This window comes from Glycine soja, chromosome 19, assembly GCF_004193775.1.
Source record: "Glycine soja cultivar W05 chromosome 19, ASM419377v2, whole genome shotgun sequence".
NCBI lineage: Eukaryota > Viridiplantae > Streptophyta > Magnoliopsida > Fabales > Fabaceae > Glycine > Glycine soja.
The window spans coordinates 18,322,520-18,340,080 of NC_041020.1; the positions used below are offsets into that span (position 1 = coordinate 18,322,520).

Genomic DNA, 17,561 nt, shown 5'->3' on the forward strand with positions numbered 1-17,561 from the left:
ACTGATTTCTGATACCATCTATTGTTTGCAGGGATCGCACCCACAAAGACACCCAATGGACCTAAAGAAGTCCAACAAGGCCCTGGGGTTTCCAGCTCTGGTTACGGGCCTCTGTCGGCCCTACAGGGCGCCCGTTCCCCCCAGCAAGTTCATGTCGTCGTGGCATAGGTAAGTACGCACCTCCCCCCAACTAATTTCTGATGTCATCTACTGTTTGCAGGGATCGTGCCCGCAAAACACTCTGTGGACCCGGAGAAGTCCAACAGGGTCTTGGGGTTGCCAGCTCTGATTACGGGCCTCTGTCGATTCTACGGGGTGCCTGTCGCCCCCAGCAAGGTCAGCAGGCCCCCTATTAACCAGGCTTTCATCAAGAAGTACTGCGCCCCCAGGCAGGCGCAGGGCGAAGCACCATAGCAGCATTGGGATGGCCGATAGCGGGCAATAGACACATCGCCACCACCTCTAGAGTTCACCTCAGCTCATCCACAAAAAGGTTAGAGCGTTGCCTACGACACATGGCCGACCAGCAGGCTACCAAGTCCAAAGCCAAAGATAAGCAAAAGTACTAGGTCCGTGACAAACAAGTCATCAGGCGTCCAGCTCAAGACGTTAAAGAAGCGCTACTAGGAGGCAACCTAGTAACTTTTAAATTTCTGCTTGCTATTTGATCACCTTTTGTTTCTCAAGTCATATTGGGACACACCTAGTTGCTCATGATCCTAAGAATTTAAATAAAATGAGCACAAGCTCGGAAGGTAGTCATACCTCACAAAATATATGTATGCGTGTTTAGGTAGTGAAAAATACCTTAGATATGCATGTATGTAATTTAGGTAGCAAACAACCACCTCACAAAATATATATGTATGTTTAGGTAGCAAGATACCTTGGATATGCATGTATATAGAAAAAATACCTCACAAAAATATACACATGTTTAGGTAGCAAAATACCTCATGGAAAAAAAGGGGGAAAAAAAACAAAAATACAAACAAGAAAAAGAAATAAACAAAAAAAGAAGAAAAAAAGAGAGAAAAAAAAGAAAAATAAGTTGTCTAGCTGAAAAACCAACATGCTTTTGAAAAGAGATGACTTCAAACTCTTCTTTGAAAAAAAATTCGCTGATCATAGCTAGTTTTTGAAAAAAAATGTGTGTACACCTGAAGGGTGAATGCTGTGAAATTTTCCCGAGTACCCAAAATGGACTCGAATGAATGCACAAATTGATAAAAGAACATATTTTGGAAACATTGGGTTGATTTAAAATAGAGGAAATGAATCCTGAGCCCTAGCATCACATGACCATAAAAATTTGACACTTGAGTGTCCGCATAGGTGCATGCATGACCAGTTTTGCATAAAATTTCCAAATCATCATTTTTGCATTTGTGTCATGGAAATAATGTGGGGCATCCCTTTTATCCTTGAACCAAACCAAACCCTGACATGTATCATGTCTAGCCATTCTACAAGTCTTGAGCCAAAATCCTGAATCACCATAAACCTTGACCCAGGGTGAGAATGTCAATCCTTACCCTCGGAAGCAAAAAAAGAAAAGAAAGAAAATTTCCAATCAAAGAGAAAGCAAAAAGAAAAGAAAGGAAAATTCCCAATCAAAGAGTGGGAGAAAGAAAAAAGAAAAGAAAGGAAATTCCCAATCAAAGAATGGGAGAAAGTAACAAAAAGAAGAAGAAGAAGGAAAGAAAGCTCCTGATCAAGGATCGAAAGAAAACAGAAGAAATATGCAGAAAGGTCTTTGGACTGGACAATATCTGAGCAATACAGAATTGTCACCAAATGAACAAAAAGAAGGAAAGGAAACCATGACCTAAAATGGTCTTCTCCCTTTAATTGACAACCAAAATCTTGTGCGCTAGCGACTTTTCGCCCCGCACTAAACCAAAACAGAAAAGGAAAAAGCCAAAAAAAAATCAAAAGCCGAAAAACCCACCAAAAGAACTCGTTTCCAAGGGAAGTCCTATTGATCCATGATCACGCATGTAATCTTTGATTTGATAGGAAATGATTTGTAAAATCAAGTCATGACATATCTATGGTTCGGAATTAGGATGAAACACTTACCTGTGTGAGATTGATATACTTTGAGTGATTTTCTTCTATTTTTGTCGAACCCAGTGTTTCCTCTAAATGGTCATTTAGAAACGAAATGCTAAACATCCAAAATCTCATTTGTGGTTATGAGAAAATTTCATCAGCATACTCTCCTTCCCCGGTAGACACATTGTTTTTGGTCCAAAAAGCATATGTTGATCTGATTAGTTGGAAGTTTTGTCTCTTTACTAAAGCATGTTCGCATTTTAGCGAAGAAAACACCGAGACTATTTCTAGTCTCAATGGTTATCCATAACTACGTAGGTCTGAGTTCCTCATTTGAGGATACGTAGGAGCAAAAGCCTTGCTTTTTTCGACCACACCACCTTTTGTTACCATGACCCAAGAGCTGGTAGCCTGCGGAGACACCTTACGGTTATCCGCACCTCGTCATTCAGTGACCCCAAGTGTGATTGACGAGCAGAGGCCAATGTGGTCATCTGCGCCCTTTCCGGAGATGTCAGCATCTTCCGGTGGAGACTTTTTCAAGTCTCACAAGTTATCAAGAACTACGTAGGTCTGAGTTCCTCATTGGAGGATACGTAGGAGCAAGAGCCTCGCTTTTGTCGGCCACCCTCACAAGTTCTGTCATGCTGGCACTGGAGTCACGTGACATGCGAAGATACCCAAGTGGTTGTCCGCTCTTTCAAAACCTTTTTGCTATCTATAAGACGAAAAGCCTGATAGCACGCGGAGACTAACGTCGTTTTTTGCGCTCTTCGTCAATCGTGGCCGACAAGCCCGTTGACACGCGGAGATTTACGTCATCTTCCATGCTCACAAGATCTGTCATACTGACATTTGAGTCACGCTGACAGGCGGAAATACCCGAGTGGTTATCCGTATAAACATTCTTTTTTGCTGTCTGTAAGACGAAAAGCCTGATAACACGCAGAGACTAACGTTGTCTTCTGCGCCCTTCGTCAATCGCGGCCGACAAGCCCGTTGACACGCGGAGATTTACGTCATCTTCCGTGCTCACAAGATCTGTCATACTGACATTTGAGTCACGCTGACGGGCGGAAATACCCGAGAGGTTATCCGTATAAACATTCTTTTTTGCTGTCTGTAAGACGAAAAGCCTGATAGCACGCAGAGACTAACTTCGTCTTCTGTGCCCTTCGTCAATCGCGGCCAACAAGCCCGTTGACACGCGGAGATTTACGTCATCTTCCGCGCTCACAAGATCTATCATACTGACATTTGAGTCACGCTGACGGGCGGAAATACCCGAGTGGTTATCCGTATAAACATTCTTTTTGCTGTCTGTATGACGAAAAGCCTGATAGCACACAGAGACTAACGTCGTCTTCTACGCCCTTCGTCAATCGCGGCCGACAAGCCCGTTGACACGCGGAGATTTACGTCATCTTCCGCGCTCACAAGATCTGTCATACTGACTTTTGAGTCACGCTGACGGGCGGAAATACCCGAGTGGTTATCCGTATAAACATTCTTTTTTGCTATCTGTAAGACGAAAAGCCTGATAGCATGCAGAGACTATCGTCGTCTTCTGCGCCCTTCGTCAATCGCGGCCGACAAGCCCGTTGACACGCGGAGATTTACGTCATCTTCCGCGCTCACAAGATCTGTCATACTGACATTTGAGTCACGCTGACGGGCGGAAATACCCGAGTGGTTATCCGTATAAACTTTCTTTTGCTATCTGTAAGACAGAACGCTTGATAGCATGCAGAGACTGACATCGTCTTCTGCACCTTTTGTTCCCCCGGGGACAACAAGTCATTTGCATGCGGGGGTATTTTATGGTCACCCGCGACTCTTGTCAACCGGGAGGAGCGAAATTAGAGTCGTATCTTTACTTCCCTTTTATCTCCAATAAAAGACAAGTAAAGAGGGGCAACTGTCATACCCTAATTTCGTCCGGGGACCTTTGCTTGGTGGCATGCAACTTGTGTTTGGTCATTTTGAGGTGCTTGGCACCCATCATTAGGCAATTTGTGAAGTTCCGTGATGTTCCGGAAACCGAAAGAAAGTATTGATGCACAATCCGTAAGGTTCCGTGACACATCGGAAATCAAAAGGAAGCATCGTTGCACAATTCGTGAGGTTTCGTAACATTCCATAAGTCAAAAAAAGGGATGATTATGTAATCCGCAAGGTTCCGTAACATTACGGAAAGAAAACAAGTATCGTTACGAAATTCATAAAGTTTCGTAACGTTACGAAAAAAATCACCAAAAAAAGGCAAAGGGGTGTATTTAGTAAAATGGGGGTGCAAATAGTAATTTTCGAATCTGGGCCCTTCTAGAGGTTTCTGGGCAATTTCTTGCTTAAGGTTGAAGCAACCTAGCTCGCCTGCGAGCTAGGTGGCCACCACACCCCCCGTTTTGTTGAAAAATGGGATTCCGGGGCTTCCGGGACACCCGTAATGCTTCCGTAAAATTCCCATAACTCTAAATAAGCATAATTAACTGAATACGGGTGAGAAGGAAGAGAAAGAAAGAAGAAAATCAAGTCTTATATGCTTCCGTAAGGCTTCCGTAACTTTTCCGTAAATTACGAAAGAAGGGGGGTGAACTTATCAAAATTGTGGGGATAAAATAGCAATTTCGAAATTTTGAATTGGGCCTTCCAGAATTTTTTTTGGAGCTGGGTTGCTTCCGCCTGGGCGAGCTAAGGTCGCCTGGGCGAGCTGGGCGGCAACCTCCTCCCCCTTTTTCCTATAAATAGGCTGAAAGGGGCTGTTCTAAGGATCCCGGAGCCCCCTGGCTATGTATTTCAGCTGTTTTGGGATAAAAAAATTGTTTCCGTGAAGAAAGTCCAAGCCCAGGTGCTTCCGTAACGCTTCCGAGATGTTTCCGTAAGCAAATCCGTGAAGGTTTTCGTCCGTTCTTCACCGTTCTTCATTCGTTCTTCGTTCTTCAACGGGTAAATTTTCGAATCCGAGACTTTCAATTCATTTCTTGTTTTTTTAAGCTTTCATCTTTATTTCGTTCATTTTTTATTTCTTTTCTTTCGTCTTTAATGCGCTTTTACCGTTTATTTAAGCCGTTTTCTCACCTAATAAATGATAAAATGAATTTCAACCGATCATTTGTGTTGTAATCTCAGTTAATCACTTTTAAAACGAAATCTAACCGATCGTTCACGCTATAACCTCGGTTAAACCAAAAAAAGTAAAATAATAATAAAATAATCAAAATATCTTGAAAAATAATAATAAAATAATCAAAATATCTTTGAATAAAATAATTAAAAAAATCAATCGGACGTTTTTCTTTGGAAGTTTCCTTGAATGAATTGATTAATAACCAAAGTGAAACTAAGACTAAAATCAACTCACAAATCAAGTTTTTGTCCGAAAAATCACTAAAAACCGTTTTAAGGTCCAACGCCTTAAACGGTCATCTTTGCTTTTATCGGTTAACATGGACCGTTCAAAAGCATAAAATCAACATGTAACTTTACCGCTTTTGCAAGAACTACGTAGGTCTGATTTCCTCATCGCAATTGAGGATACGTAGGAGCAAAAGCCCCGCTTTTGTCGACCACCCCGAGAGATCGTTAATGGTCCAACGCCTTAACGTTTCTCTCCTTTCAAAATCAAAAGATCGTTTAATGGTCCAACACCTTAAATGACCTTTTTGTTCAATCAAAATATATCTTGCAAAAAGATAAAAAACAACTTAACCAAACACTTTGTTCCGAAAGAACTACGTAGGTCTGATTTCCTCATCACAATTGAGGAATACGTAGGAGCAAAGGGAAACACCCTTGTCGACCACAAAAATAGAAAAAATATAAAAAGGGTATAAAGGATATAAGGACATAAAAGGGAACGTAAAAACCAAAGTCATGTTTGCACATTCGATTAAAGGCTGTCGTCCCTTGTGACGGACGTGTGGGGTGCTAATACCTTCCCCGTGCGTAAATACAACTCCCGAGCCTTTCACTTAAAAGTTCGTAGATCGCGTCTTTTCCGGATTTTCCGACGTTTTCCTCAAATAAACGTTGGTGGCGGCTCCGCGCGTATTCCTTTCGTGGAACACGCATCCCGCGAGTCATGCGTCGCCTTCCCGCCGAAGGGTAGGTTGCGACAAAAGGGTATTTTTTTATTATTATATTATTATTTTACCTCTTTTTTGATTTCCAACGTGGTTACGGCACGACCGAACGGTCGGAATTCATTTTAACCAAAATTAACGGATGATACAATTCAAACGATTGGTGGAAATTTATTTTATTTTTAGATTAGGCGAGAAATGACTTAAATAAATGGCTTAAGCATGTCAAAAGGGGGTATAAAAAGCAGATGAAAACGAGAATAAACATACATGAAACAAAATGTGGACCACCACGGGTACATAGAATGAATTGAAAAGCTTGGTTTGAAGTACTTACCCGTTGAAGACCGAAGAAAACGAAGAACGAACGATGAATCTTGAAGAACGGTCGAGAATCTTCACGTAATTACTCACGGAAACGTTACGGAAGCGCCTCGGCTTGAATTTTCTTCATGGAACTAATTTTCCTCAGCTATTTCGAGAGAGAGAGAAGTGCCTAAGGGGCTGAACCCTTTTCTTCTTCACTTCTCCCCATATTTATAGCAAAATAGGGGAGAAGCTTGCCGCCCAGCTCGCCCAGGTGAGCAAGGTTTCTTCCTCCAGAAGCAATAGCCTTCTGGAGGAATCTTCTCGAGGGCCCAAGTGGGGGTTGGTTGCTATTTACACCCCCCTGTTTACTAAATGCACTCCCCTTTCTATTTTTTTGTAATTCTTTTTCCGTAACGTTACGAAACTTTACGAATTTCGTAACGATACCTATTTTCCTTCCGCAAGGTTACGAATCCTTACGGATTATGTATTTACTCTTTTTTAGCTTTCGAAGAAGTTACGGAAACTTACGGATTGCGCAAAAACACCTCTTTTCGACTTCCGCCACATTGCGGAATTTCACGGATCGCGCAAGCCTGCTTCCTTTAGATTTCTGAGACGTCTCGGGACTTCATTTATCGTGCAACAAAGGACGCCAAGTATCTCAAAGCGGCTAACCAAAGTTTGCATGTCATCAAGTAATAATCCTCGGACGAAATTAGGGTATGACATGACCTAGAGATAGAGAATTAAAAATAGACAGAGGCATAACACTAACAGAAGCTCCTAAATCTAGCATGGCATTGTCAAACTTACTATTCCCTATAATACAAGGTATGCTGAATGTACCTGGATCTTTACAGTTTTCAGGAATTTGGGGAACAGATTTACCAATCAATGCAGAGACATTTCTGCCCATGCAAATTCGTTCACTTCCTTTAAGCTTCCGCTTATTAGTGCACAGCTCCTTCAAGAATTTAGCATATCTTGGAATTTGCTTTATTGCATCCAGCAGAGGTATGTTCACCTCTACTTTTCTAAATGTTTCCAAGATCTCTTTCTCTGCCTGTTCCATTTTTTTGTTGGAAACTGTTCTTGGAGGGAACAGAAGAGGAGGGATGTGCTGCTTCTGCAAATCAGAATTACCAGTGGAAGATTCACCTGCATAGAAATTGATAGGTAAATTTTTGTCATCACCTTTTTCTGGAGTAGAGTGAAGTTTAGCAGGTTCATTTGCAGATGAGGAAGGTGCTACGGGTTGAGGTCCTTAACACTACTTTCCCGACCTCAATGAAATGGCACTGACATTTTTGGGATTTTGGACAGATTGAGAAGGCAGCTTGTCAGAATTCTGGGACTGTTGTTGATTTAATTGTGTAGCCAATTGCCCCATCTGATTGGTTAAGCTCTGAATGGAGGCTCTGGTCTCTTGTTGTAACTGCATGTTCTGCATGGTCATTTGCCTCACAAGTTCTTCGAGGGAAGGTTGTGGAGGAGCCTCAACTGTTGGCTTTTTCTGGGGCTATAGCTGTTGTTGGATTGGTGGAGGAATGTATGGTCTGCTTGGGCCAGCAGCATTTTGGAAGGAAGGAGCAGGCTGCTGTTGTTGTTGCTGAGGGCTAGACCATCTGAGATTAGGGTGATTCCTCCATCCAGGGTTGTATCTGTTGCTGGAGAGGTCATAATTGTTCTGTTGTGGTTGATTTTGCTGCTGAGGTTGAGGTGGTCTATTGTAAATGTTTGTAGCATAAGCTTCGGGCTGCTCAATTGCTCCAGGTTGCTGCATGGAAGGGCAAAGGTCTGTATGGTGGTCGGCAGAGGAGAACAAACCACTGACCCTTGTGACAGGTACAAATTTTTGGTTCAAGGCCAGCTGGGTTACCAAGTTAACCAATGCATCTAGTTTGCCTTCAATCTTCTTAGTTTCAGATGATGCAGCTGAGTTTGTAGTTACCTCATGCACTCCTCTAATGACTATAGCATCATTTCTGGCGCTAAACTGCTGGGAGTTGGAAGCCATATTCTTAATTAAATTTCTGGCTTCAGCAGGAGTCATGTCTCCAAGGGCTCCACCACTGGCAGTATCTATCATACTTCTCTCCATATTACTGAGTCTTTCATAAAAATATTGGAGAAGCAGCTGCTCTGAAATCTGATGGTGAGGGCAACTGGCACATAGTTTTTTAAATCTCTCACAGTATTCATACAGACTCTCTCCACTGAGTTGTCTAATACCTGAGATATCCTTCCTGATGGTTGTGGTCCTGGAAGCAGGGAAAATTTTTTCTAAGAATACTCTCTTAAGGTCATCCCAGCTCGTGATGGACCTTGGAGCAAGGTAATACAGCCAGTCCTTTGCCACTCCCTCTAAAGAATGAGGAAAAGCCTTCAGAAATATGTGATCCTCTTGGACATCTGGGGGTTTCATGCTGGAGCAGACAATATGAAATTCCTTCAAATGTTTGTGCGGGTCTTCACCTACAAGGCCATGAAACTTTGGAAGCAAATGAATCAGTCCAGTTTTAAGAACATATGGGACATCCTCATCAGGGTATTGGATGCACAAGCTTTCGTAGGTGAAATCAGGTGCAGCCATTTCCCTTAGAGTCCTCTCACGGGGTGGAGGTTGTGCCATGTTCTTAGAATGTTCAAAATCAGAATGCTCAGAATCAGAATGCTCAAAATTGTAATGCTCAAAATCGGGATGTTCAAAATCAGCAATAATAGAATGCACAAATTCACCAATAATGGAATGCTCAGGATGATCAAAAGGTATAAAATGATGCCTAACTAATCTATGAAATGTCCTATCTATCTCAGGATCAAAGGGTTGTAAGTCAGATGGATTGCCTCTAGTCATACACTACATTCAGCATGCACAACTAGTTGCCTTGTCATGTAAATAAAGGTGTAGGTTTGAACTACAGCTACCCCCAAATGATATTCAAATGACTTGAAATTTTGTGAGCAACCTTATAAAATGGCACAAAAAATTTCAGGCAAAAATTCAAAGTCTAACTATGGAAGCTAAAAATGGTAGGTTAAGAAAAATAAGTGAATAAAACTTGAAAAATAAAAAACTTTTGACAGAATCACTTTTTTTGGACGATTGAGACCTCAGCCGGCCTATGGCAGGCTGCCACGGCATAGGAAATTTTTTTCTACCCCAAATACATATATAATAATTGCGATTCTGATAACCGGAGCAAAAGTTATGGCCGTTTGAAGTTTTGACAAACACAAAATTTGCTACTTTTTTGGAACTTTCAAATCTGACCAAACTAAAGGCTCTAGTTATTTTTCCCACAAAATATAGATTAAAAGAAGTTACCACAAAAAAATTCAGCTAGAAATAACAACCCTAGCTACTAAAACAAAAAACCCAAATTAATTCAGCATGGGTGGTCGCTAAAATCCGGTGCTACTACTACTTTGTTTTGCCGCAAGCAAAAGTGGTCGCTAAGTCCGTCGCAAAACACTATTTACAGCAAAACACCCAAAACTGAAACAGGGGAAATGCTTAATAGGAAAACTGAAACAGAACACACACTAAACAAAATACCGGGACATTAAACAACACTAACACACATACTAACACAATACTAACAATTAAACATAAAACACGAAAGAATTAATCACACAACGCTAGCTATTATGAACCTTTGGACACTGCTCCCCGGCAACGGCGCCAAATTTGATCGAGGCCGTACCCGAATCAAATAAACATGAAAATGCAGTAACTAGGAAGTGATCCTAGGTCGTTTCCGAATGAGCAATGATAAACCAAATGTTCATAATACACTTGCAGTAACAGTAACGATTGGGGGGGTTTGTATGTTTTGTGATTTAAAGGAGAGAACAAGTAAACTGGAATACAAAACTACTAATATTAAAAATGGGTTGTTTCCTCTGATTCAGAAGCCATTCTCTTATCCTGGGTTATGGAGAATTCGTCCCTAACAGTTAACCACTTAATCCAACCCAATTTCAATTTACTAAGCGAAAATCAACTTAGGGTTGTCAATACGTGATTAGGCAACACATACACCAGTTAGCCCTTCGTCCATTAAGCATGAAAGCAAGTTAGGCTCAGAGGCAATTAATCGAACACGAAGCGTGCACTGATTAATGTTCATGAATTTGGGTTAACTGGTGAAGGGGAAACTGCCAGGAAGCCACATTATAAATGAAACCTCAAAAAGAGTTGGGCTTCGTCCTCAAAAGGAAACAACACCAGAAAATCTAGCCTTCCATAGATTCAAACAGAAAACGCAAATGAAACTAAAAGCAGAAACGTAAATGAAGCAGAAATGTAAATGAAGCAGAAACGTAAATGAAAGTAGAAGAAGAAACAAGAATGAAATTGTTATTAGAAGCAGAAAATGGTAAATTGCATTAAGAACGAAACAGTAGCATTCAAGCAGAAAAATGTAAAACCCTCAACAAAGCTTTGAATAATGAATAACATAACAGAATAGCCTTGCACGAATCCCAAGGCTGCTACTTAAAAAGAGTCACTCAAAGTCACTGGGCCCTATCACAATACTCTGGCCCAAAACGAAATAAACACTAAACCACATAAAATTGCGAAATTTCCTAATTAGAAATTAATTAAGGTAAGCGCTGCTTTATTTGCCCTCTTCAAGTCCACAACCAAAATCCGGATTAAGCCCAATGTTTCATTAATTCCTGAAATTAGATTAAAAACAACAAATAAGCTAAATGAGCCCAAATAATAAAGCTGCCTAATTAATTGACAATTAAGACCAGTCAGTAATTAAAATGGTGCAAAAAGGGTTTAGAAAATAGAAGAAAATGATGGCCCATCACTTAGCCATGGGAGTGACAAGCGACGCCCAACGCCGGCGAACTATCTCTTCCTGAAAATCTGTGTACTCATCGTCCCTGAGCTGGACGCGTCTCTCTCGGTGGAACGACCATCCTTTGATGGCCTCGAAATGCTGCTGGTGCTCTGCGCTCCTGAAACGATGGCTGTCAAACTCAGGAGCGGCGCTGGTTCCTTCGGCTGCAGCATCCCTCCAAGATCTCTTTGCGGAGAGTTTCCTCGGTGGCATTTCCTGCGAGGACAAACATTTGGAAAGTTAGTTTACAAGGAAATGCTATTTTAAAGCAAAAACGGCTTGCTAATCTTTTCGACTTAGAACAAACTTGTGCAAACATTTCCTTAAAGAAGAACCTTTATGAACGTGCATACGCGCAAAATATCTTGCTATTTATATCAATATACAAGAACATTCAAAACATTCTTGTTACCACACATACTCTTTTGAAAAGAATCCATATATGCATGCTTAAGGTATTGTGCCAAAATTTACACATGTCCATATTCAAAGCATTTTGCTACCAAAAATTACATACGCATATTTGAAGTATTTTATTAGCATACAAAATTTTTTGTTGTTTCATTCACATTTATTTATACATATATGCACATTGGTGAGCCAATCTCATGTCATACACACACTTGCATTTATTTGAAAAGGAATTTTCATGTCATCTATCTACACTTGAAAGGCAATTCCCCATCATATATATTCATTTTGGGAAGCATTCTCGTGCCACATTCAACATGTGTACATTTTTTGAAAGGCTCCTTATGCTACCTACTCATATATACAGATTTTTTGAAATGCATTTATTTGCTATACATTCACGCTTTGCAAGGTATTTTTATGCCATATATTCACACACTTTGCAAGGCATTTCCATGCTATATATATTCACATATATACATACCGTTGAAAGGTATTTTCCATGCCACCTAGGTGCAAGGTATTCCTCATGGGGCAGCCAAATTTAAATTCTAATAAAAACCTCTCAAACATGTCCTAATATTCATGCCTTTTTACATTTAAAACCAAAACTTAGATTCCTATGTGTAAGTCATGCTTCCTTGTATTGAAATTAAAGGCTTGGGTTCCAAGGCCTAGAATCGCATTCGGGCACTCATTTTAAACTCTATGTGCTGTCCTTATACATATAAAACAACCCCACAATCCAAAGTTCACAAAACCATGCCCATATGTCATTGAGGCATTTCACCGAGCACTTGGTGGGCGCATGTTTAGGCATGAATAGCAAGAGAATGGGGGCAATGTGGCATGCCCCATTGCTTCAGAATGCACCCTAGGCCTAAGGCCATCCCTTACAACCCCTCAATTCAACAAAAACAAGCAACAATTTGAGGATAAATCCCTCACGTTTTTTAGCAAATACATGCAATTTAAAGCACCAAAATACATTAATGGAAAGCTAGAGAGCCCAAGAATGAGGTACTTAGTTGTTGGAGATGAATAATAGAGAAAAAGGGAATAAAAAACGCAAAAAATGGTGACCTAAGGGCTGCAAAATCTGTGAGTCCCGTGAGCTTTCTTTTTTTGAATGAGGGGTGAAGTTTTTGAGTGCAGAAACCTTCCCCCTCCCCCCTATTTAACCATTTTCTTATAGGGGTTGCTCGCCCAAGCAAGCTAACCTGTACCGTTTTTTTTTAGGGAAGACATAAGCATGGCCCTCTACCAGTTGGCGTTCGCTTACTCAAACCCACTCAAGGTAGATTAGGCATCCATTATTTATTTTAAACAAACAACAGTAATAATTATTGTGAATTTAAAGGATACTAGGCTACCTTGCAGCGGCGCTTTCCATTTGTCCCGGGCTAGGCAAAGGATGACGACTTATTGGTCATGACCCTAGCCTCTACTTGCGTCTTTCCCTATGTACCTGAAAGTAGGAAACAACAATGCGTGGCAAACCGTGATCGCGTCATCATCTTACCTTGATTGGTTTCTGCCTTTAACCTTGTCTCGACCTCTGACCGTTGCCTAAGACGATTCTGCCCCTGTTATCACAAAAATATGCATGCGTATGCGTATGCATGAATGTTTTCAAAGGCAATAATCTTCTTAGTGAAAGCTGGTTGGGTTCAGTTTTAATTAAGCACTTGGGGAACCCCATGAACTGAGCAAAAGGGCTCAGGTTATCACAAACGGCACATGGTTTAAAACCAAAGTGAGGACTGAAGCCTTAGACCCATGTTGTCCTTTTAAAGAACTGTGACGAGACAATTACAGTGGACAGGAATCCCTGGAGGAAACCAAGAAGAACAAAAACACAAAAATAAAAAGAACATGCAGCGGTTTCCTCAATTGCCCCAGATTTCAAGCGTAATATCGCTTAACGACATCGGAGTTCACGGGTGAGGGTAGCTCCTCGCCATCCATGTTGGTGAGCACCAGAGCCCCCCCAGAAAAAGCCCTTTTCACAACGAAAGGTCCTTCGTAATTTGGGGCCCACTTCCCTCGGTTATCCTTAACAGCGTGGGATATTAATTTTAGGACAAGGTCCCCCTAATTGAACTTGCGCGGGCGTACCTTCTTGTCGAACGCATTCTTTAACCTTTGTTGATACAGGCGCCCATGGCTCATGGCTGTCAAATGCTTACCTTCAATAAGGTTGAGTTGGTCGTAGCGTGTTTGAGCCCACTCTGATTCTTTTAGGCCCGATTCCGCTAGTATCTTCTGGGAAGGGACCTCTACCTCAAATAAGAGTACCACTTCCATCCCATAAACCAAGGAATACAGTGTTGCCCCAGTAGAAGTTCGTACCGAGGTTCGATATCCATGCAGGGCAAAAGGCAGCATCTCATGCCAATCTTTGTATGACACTGTCATCTTCTGAATAATCTTCTTAATATTTTTATTTGCTGCCTCTACAGCTCCGTTCATCTTTGGCCGATAGGGGGTGGAGTTATGATGCTGGATCTTGAAATCCCTGCACATTTCCTGCATCATTTTGTTGTTCAGATTAGTGCCATTGTTAGTAATGATCTTCCTAGGGAGTCCGTATCGACAAATCAGTTCCTTCTTTATGAATCTGACCACCACATTCCTCGTGACATTGGTATAAGAAGCCGCTTCGACCCATTTGGTGAAATAATCTATCGCCACGAGAATGAAGCGATGACAGTTCGAAGCTTTGGGTTTGATGGCCCCAATGACATCTATCCCCCACGTGGAAAAAGGCCAAGGGGCAGACATGACATTCAGAGGATGGGGCAGAACATTGACATTGTCCGTGTACGCTTGACATTTATGGCATTTCCTTACATGGGCGCAGCAATCGCTTTCCATAGTGAGCCAGTAATAACCTGCTCTAAGGATCTTCCTGGCCATAGCATGCCCATTGGCATGTGTCCCAAATGAACCCCCGTGGATTTCCTCAATCATGTAGTTCGCCTCTTTGGCATCTACGCATCGCACTAGGGTCATGTCGTGGTTTCGTTTATACAGGATGGTACCACTCACAAAGAAACCAGTAGCCAATCTCCTTAACGTTCTTTTGTCATTGTCGGAAATCCCTGGTGGATATTCTTTGTTCTCGACATACTATTTATGTCGAAATACCATGGTTTCCCATCTCGCTCTTGCTCTATCGCACAACAATGTGCCGGCTTGCCCCGAGATCTGAATTCGATGTACGGCAGATCCCCGTGTGGGGCAAGTTGAAACATGGATGCCAAGGTGGCCAATGCATCGGCCATTTGGTTCTCTTCCCGAGGTATGTGGTGGAAAGAAATGTCGTCAAAGAATTCGGCTAACTTCAAGATATGAGTTTGATAGAGTATCAACTTTTGATCCCTAGTTTCCCATTCTCCTCTCAATTGGCATATTTCCAAAGTCGATTCTCCATACACTTTGAGTAGCTTCACATCAAAATGAATGGCCGCTTGAATCCCAAGCGCGCGCGCTTCATATTCGGCCATATTGTTGGTACAATCGAAACCTAGCCTGGCCGTGAAAGGAATACATTGATCATCTGGGGATACAAGGACTACCCCTACTCCATGGCCCAAAGCATTAGATGCCCCATCGAAACAAACAATCCATTTGTCTATATCCTCGTGCGTCCGCTTCTCTTCGAATAGGGCCATGATGTCTTCATCCGGGAACTCAAGGTGCATCGGCCGATAATCTTGGAGGGGTTGTTGGGCCAAATAATCTGCCAAGGCGCTTCCCTTTATCACCTTTTGGGTGACGTACACAATATCGAATTCAAATAGTAGTACCTGCCACCTAGCGATTCGTCCTGTGATGGCCGACTTCTCAAAGATGTATTTCACGGGATCTATTTTGGAAATAAGCCACATGGTATGACTGAGCATGTACTGCCTAAGACGATGTGATGCCCATACTAAGGCACAACACGTCCTTTCCAACATTGAGTAATTCATCTCACAGGTGGTAAACTTCTTGCTTAAATAGTAAATGGCTTGTTCCTTTTTCCCAGAGTCATCGTGCTGACCCAACACGCACCCCATAGACTCATCTAACACAGTCATGTATAGGAAAAAAGGTCTTCTTGTTACAGGTGGCATGAGCACCGGGGGATTTGCGAGGCTCTGTTTGATTTTTTCGAAGGCCTCTTGGCAGTCGCTGTTCCACAGGACCACCTGGTTCTTACGCAATAGTTTGAAGATGGGATCGTAGGTAGGGGTGAGTTGCGAGATAAATCTCGCGATGTAGTTCAACCTGCCCAGGAAACCTCAAACCTGCTTCTCCGTGCGCGGCTCTGGCATTTCAAGAATGGCCTTTACTTTCTTGGGATCTATCTCTATCCCTTTCTGGCTCACGATAAATCCCAAAAACTTCCCCGATTTTACCTCGAAGGTGCACTTGGCAGGGTTTAGCTTCAGCTGGTATTTCCGCAGCCTTCCAAATAGCTTACGCAGATTGACGAGGTGTTCGTCCTCGGTCCGAGATTTGGCAATCATGTCATCTACGTAGACTTCTATCTCTTTATGCATCATGTCGTGGAACAACGCTACCATGGCACGCTGATAGGTTGCCCCAGCATTTTTCAGCCCGAAGGCCATCACTTTGTAGCAGAATGTTCCCCATAGGGTGACGAAAGTAGTCTTCTCCACGTCTTCGGGTGCCATCTTTATCTGATTATACCCTGAGAAACCATCCATAAAGTAGAAAAGGGCAAACTTGGCTGTATTATCTACTAGTATATCAATGTGTGGTAAGGGAAAATTGTCTTTAGGATTGGCTCGGTTTAAGTCCCGATAGTCTACGCACATTCGTACTTTGCCGTCCTTTTTTGGGACCGGGACAATGTTGGCTACCCACTCCGGGTATCGAGCTACAACCAAGAAACTCGCATCGAACTTCTTTAATTTTCAAAGACATTTCAGGTCTCATCTTGCGTAGTTTTTGCTTAACCGGGGAAGACCCAGGATTCAATGGCAACTTATGCTGCACAATGTCGAGGTCCAAACCTGGCATGTCTTGGTACGACCATGCAAGGAAGTCTTGATATTCTTCAAGAAGGGTTATCAAACCTTGGCGGATAGGTGCGGTCATACCGGTTCCTACTTTCACTTCATTCTTTCCCTCCCCGGTCTCTAAGTTTATCAGTTCGGTTTCCCCTTTGGTGAGGCTTCATTTCGCGTTCTTCCTGAGCGATCAACCTCTCCAACTCTGGTGAAAGAACGTCCTCTTCCTCTTCTTCGTTTATTGTTTGACCTACTTCTCGGTCGAAATCGATTATCAAACCCTCGTTGTTAAGATCCTCAAAGAATCGACCCTCACATCTATACCATTCAAGACAAAAAACAAAAACATGCAAAATGATATGAGAAAAGGTGGAATTGCAAGAACAGATGAAACAAGATCTCTTTGTTATTTAATAAGGTAGGTTTCACAAAACAAAAGAGAAAGGAATCTATAGGCTCTAATTACATTGAATCAGCGGTATAGACTTCCGGCTGGCTCATCACGTGCCAGTTCTCCACTTGGGAATTGGGATGGCACGGTCGTACGGAACTTGGTGGATCTTGTGGAGATTCCTCTCCTATTGCCGCCACCTCTTCCTCGAACATTATCCCGGCACTTGTGAAACAATGGCTAACATGGCCGGGCCATGCCCTATCTGCCCGGAGTCTTGACGGTGCACTCCTTCTGGTTTCCTGGGTTCATACCCCAACCTATATTTGTACGGGTTCCCCCTAATGTCGACCACATCGGCATTCCCATGGCTGTCCTTGCCCAGACCCATTCCGGGCTCATAACCGTGCCTGAGCATCACCCG

General features: G+C 42.3%; 1 non-coding gene across 1 annotated transcript; it reads left to right on the forward strand.

Annotated features, from left to right (window-relative positions):
- Positions 1 to 8,599: 8,599 nt before the first annotated feature.
- Positions 8,600 to 8,706, forward strand: LOC114401005. Its single transcript, XR_003664121.1, has one exon. It is a non-coding gene; the product is annotated as a small nucleolar RNA R71 (small nucleolar RNA).
- Positions 8,707 to 17,561: the final 8,855 nt, after the last annotated feature.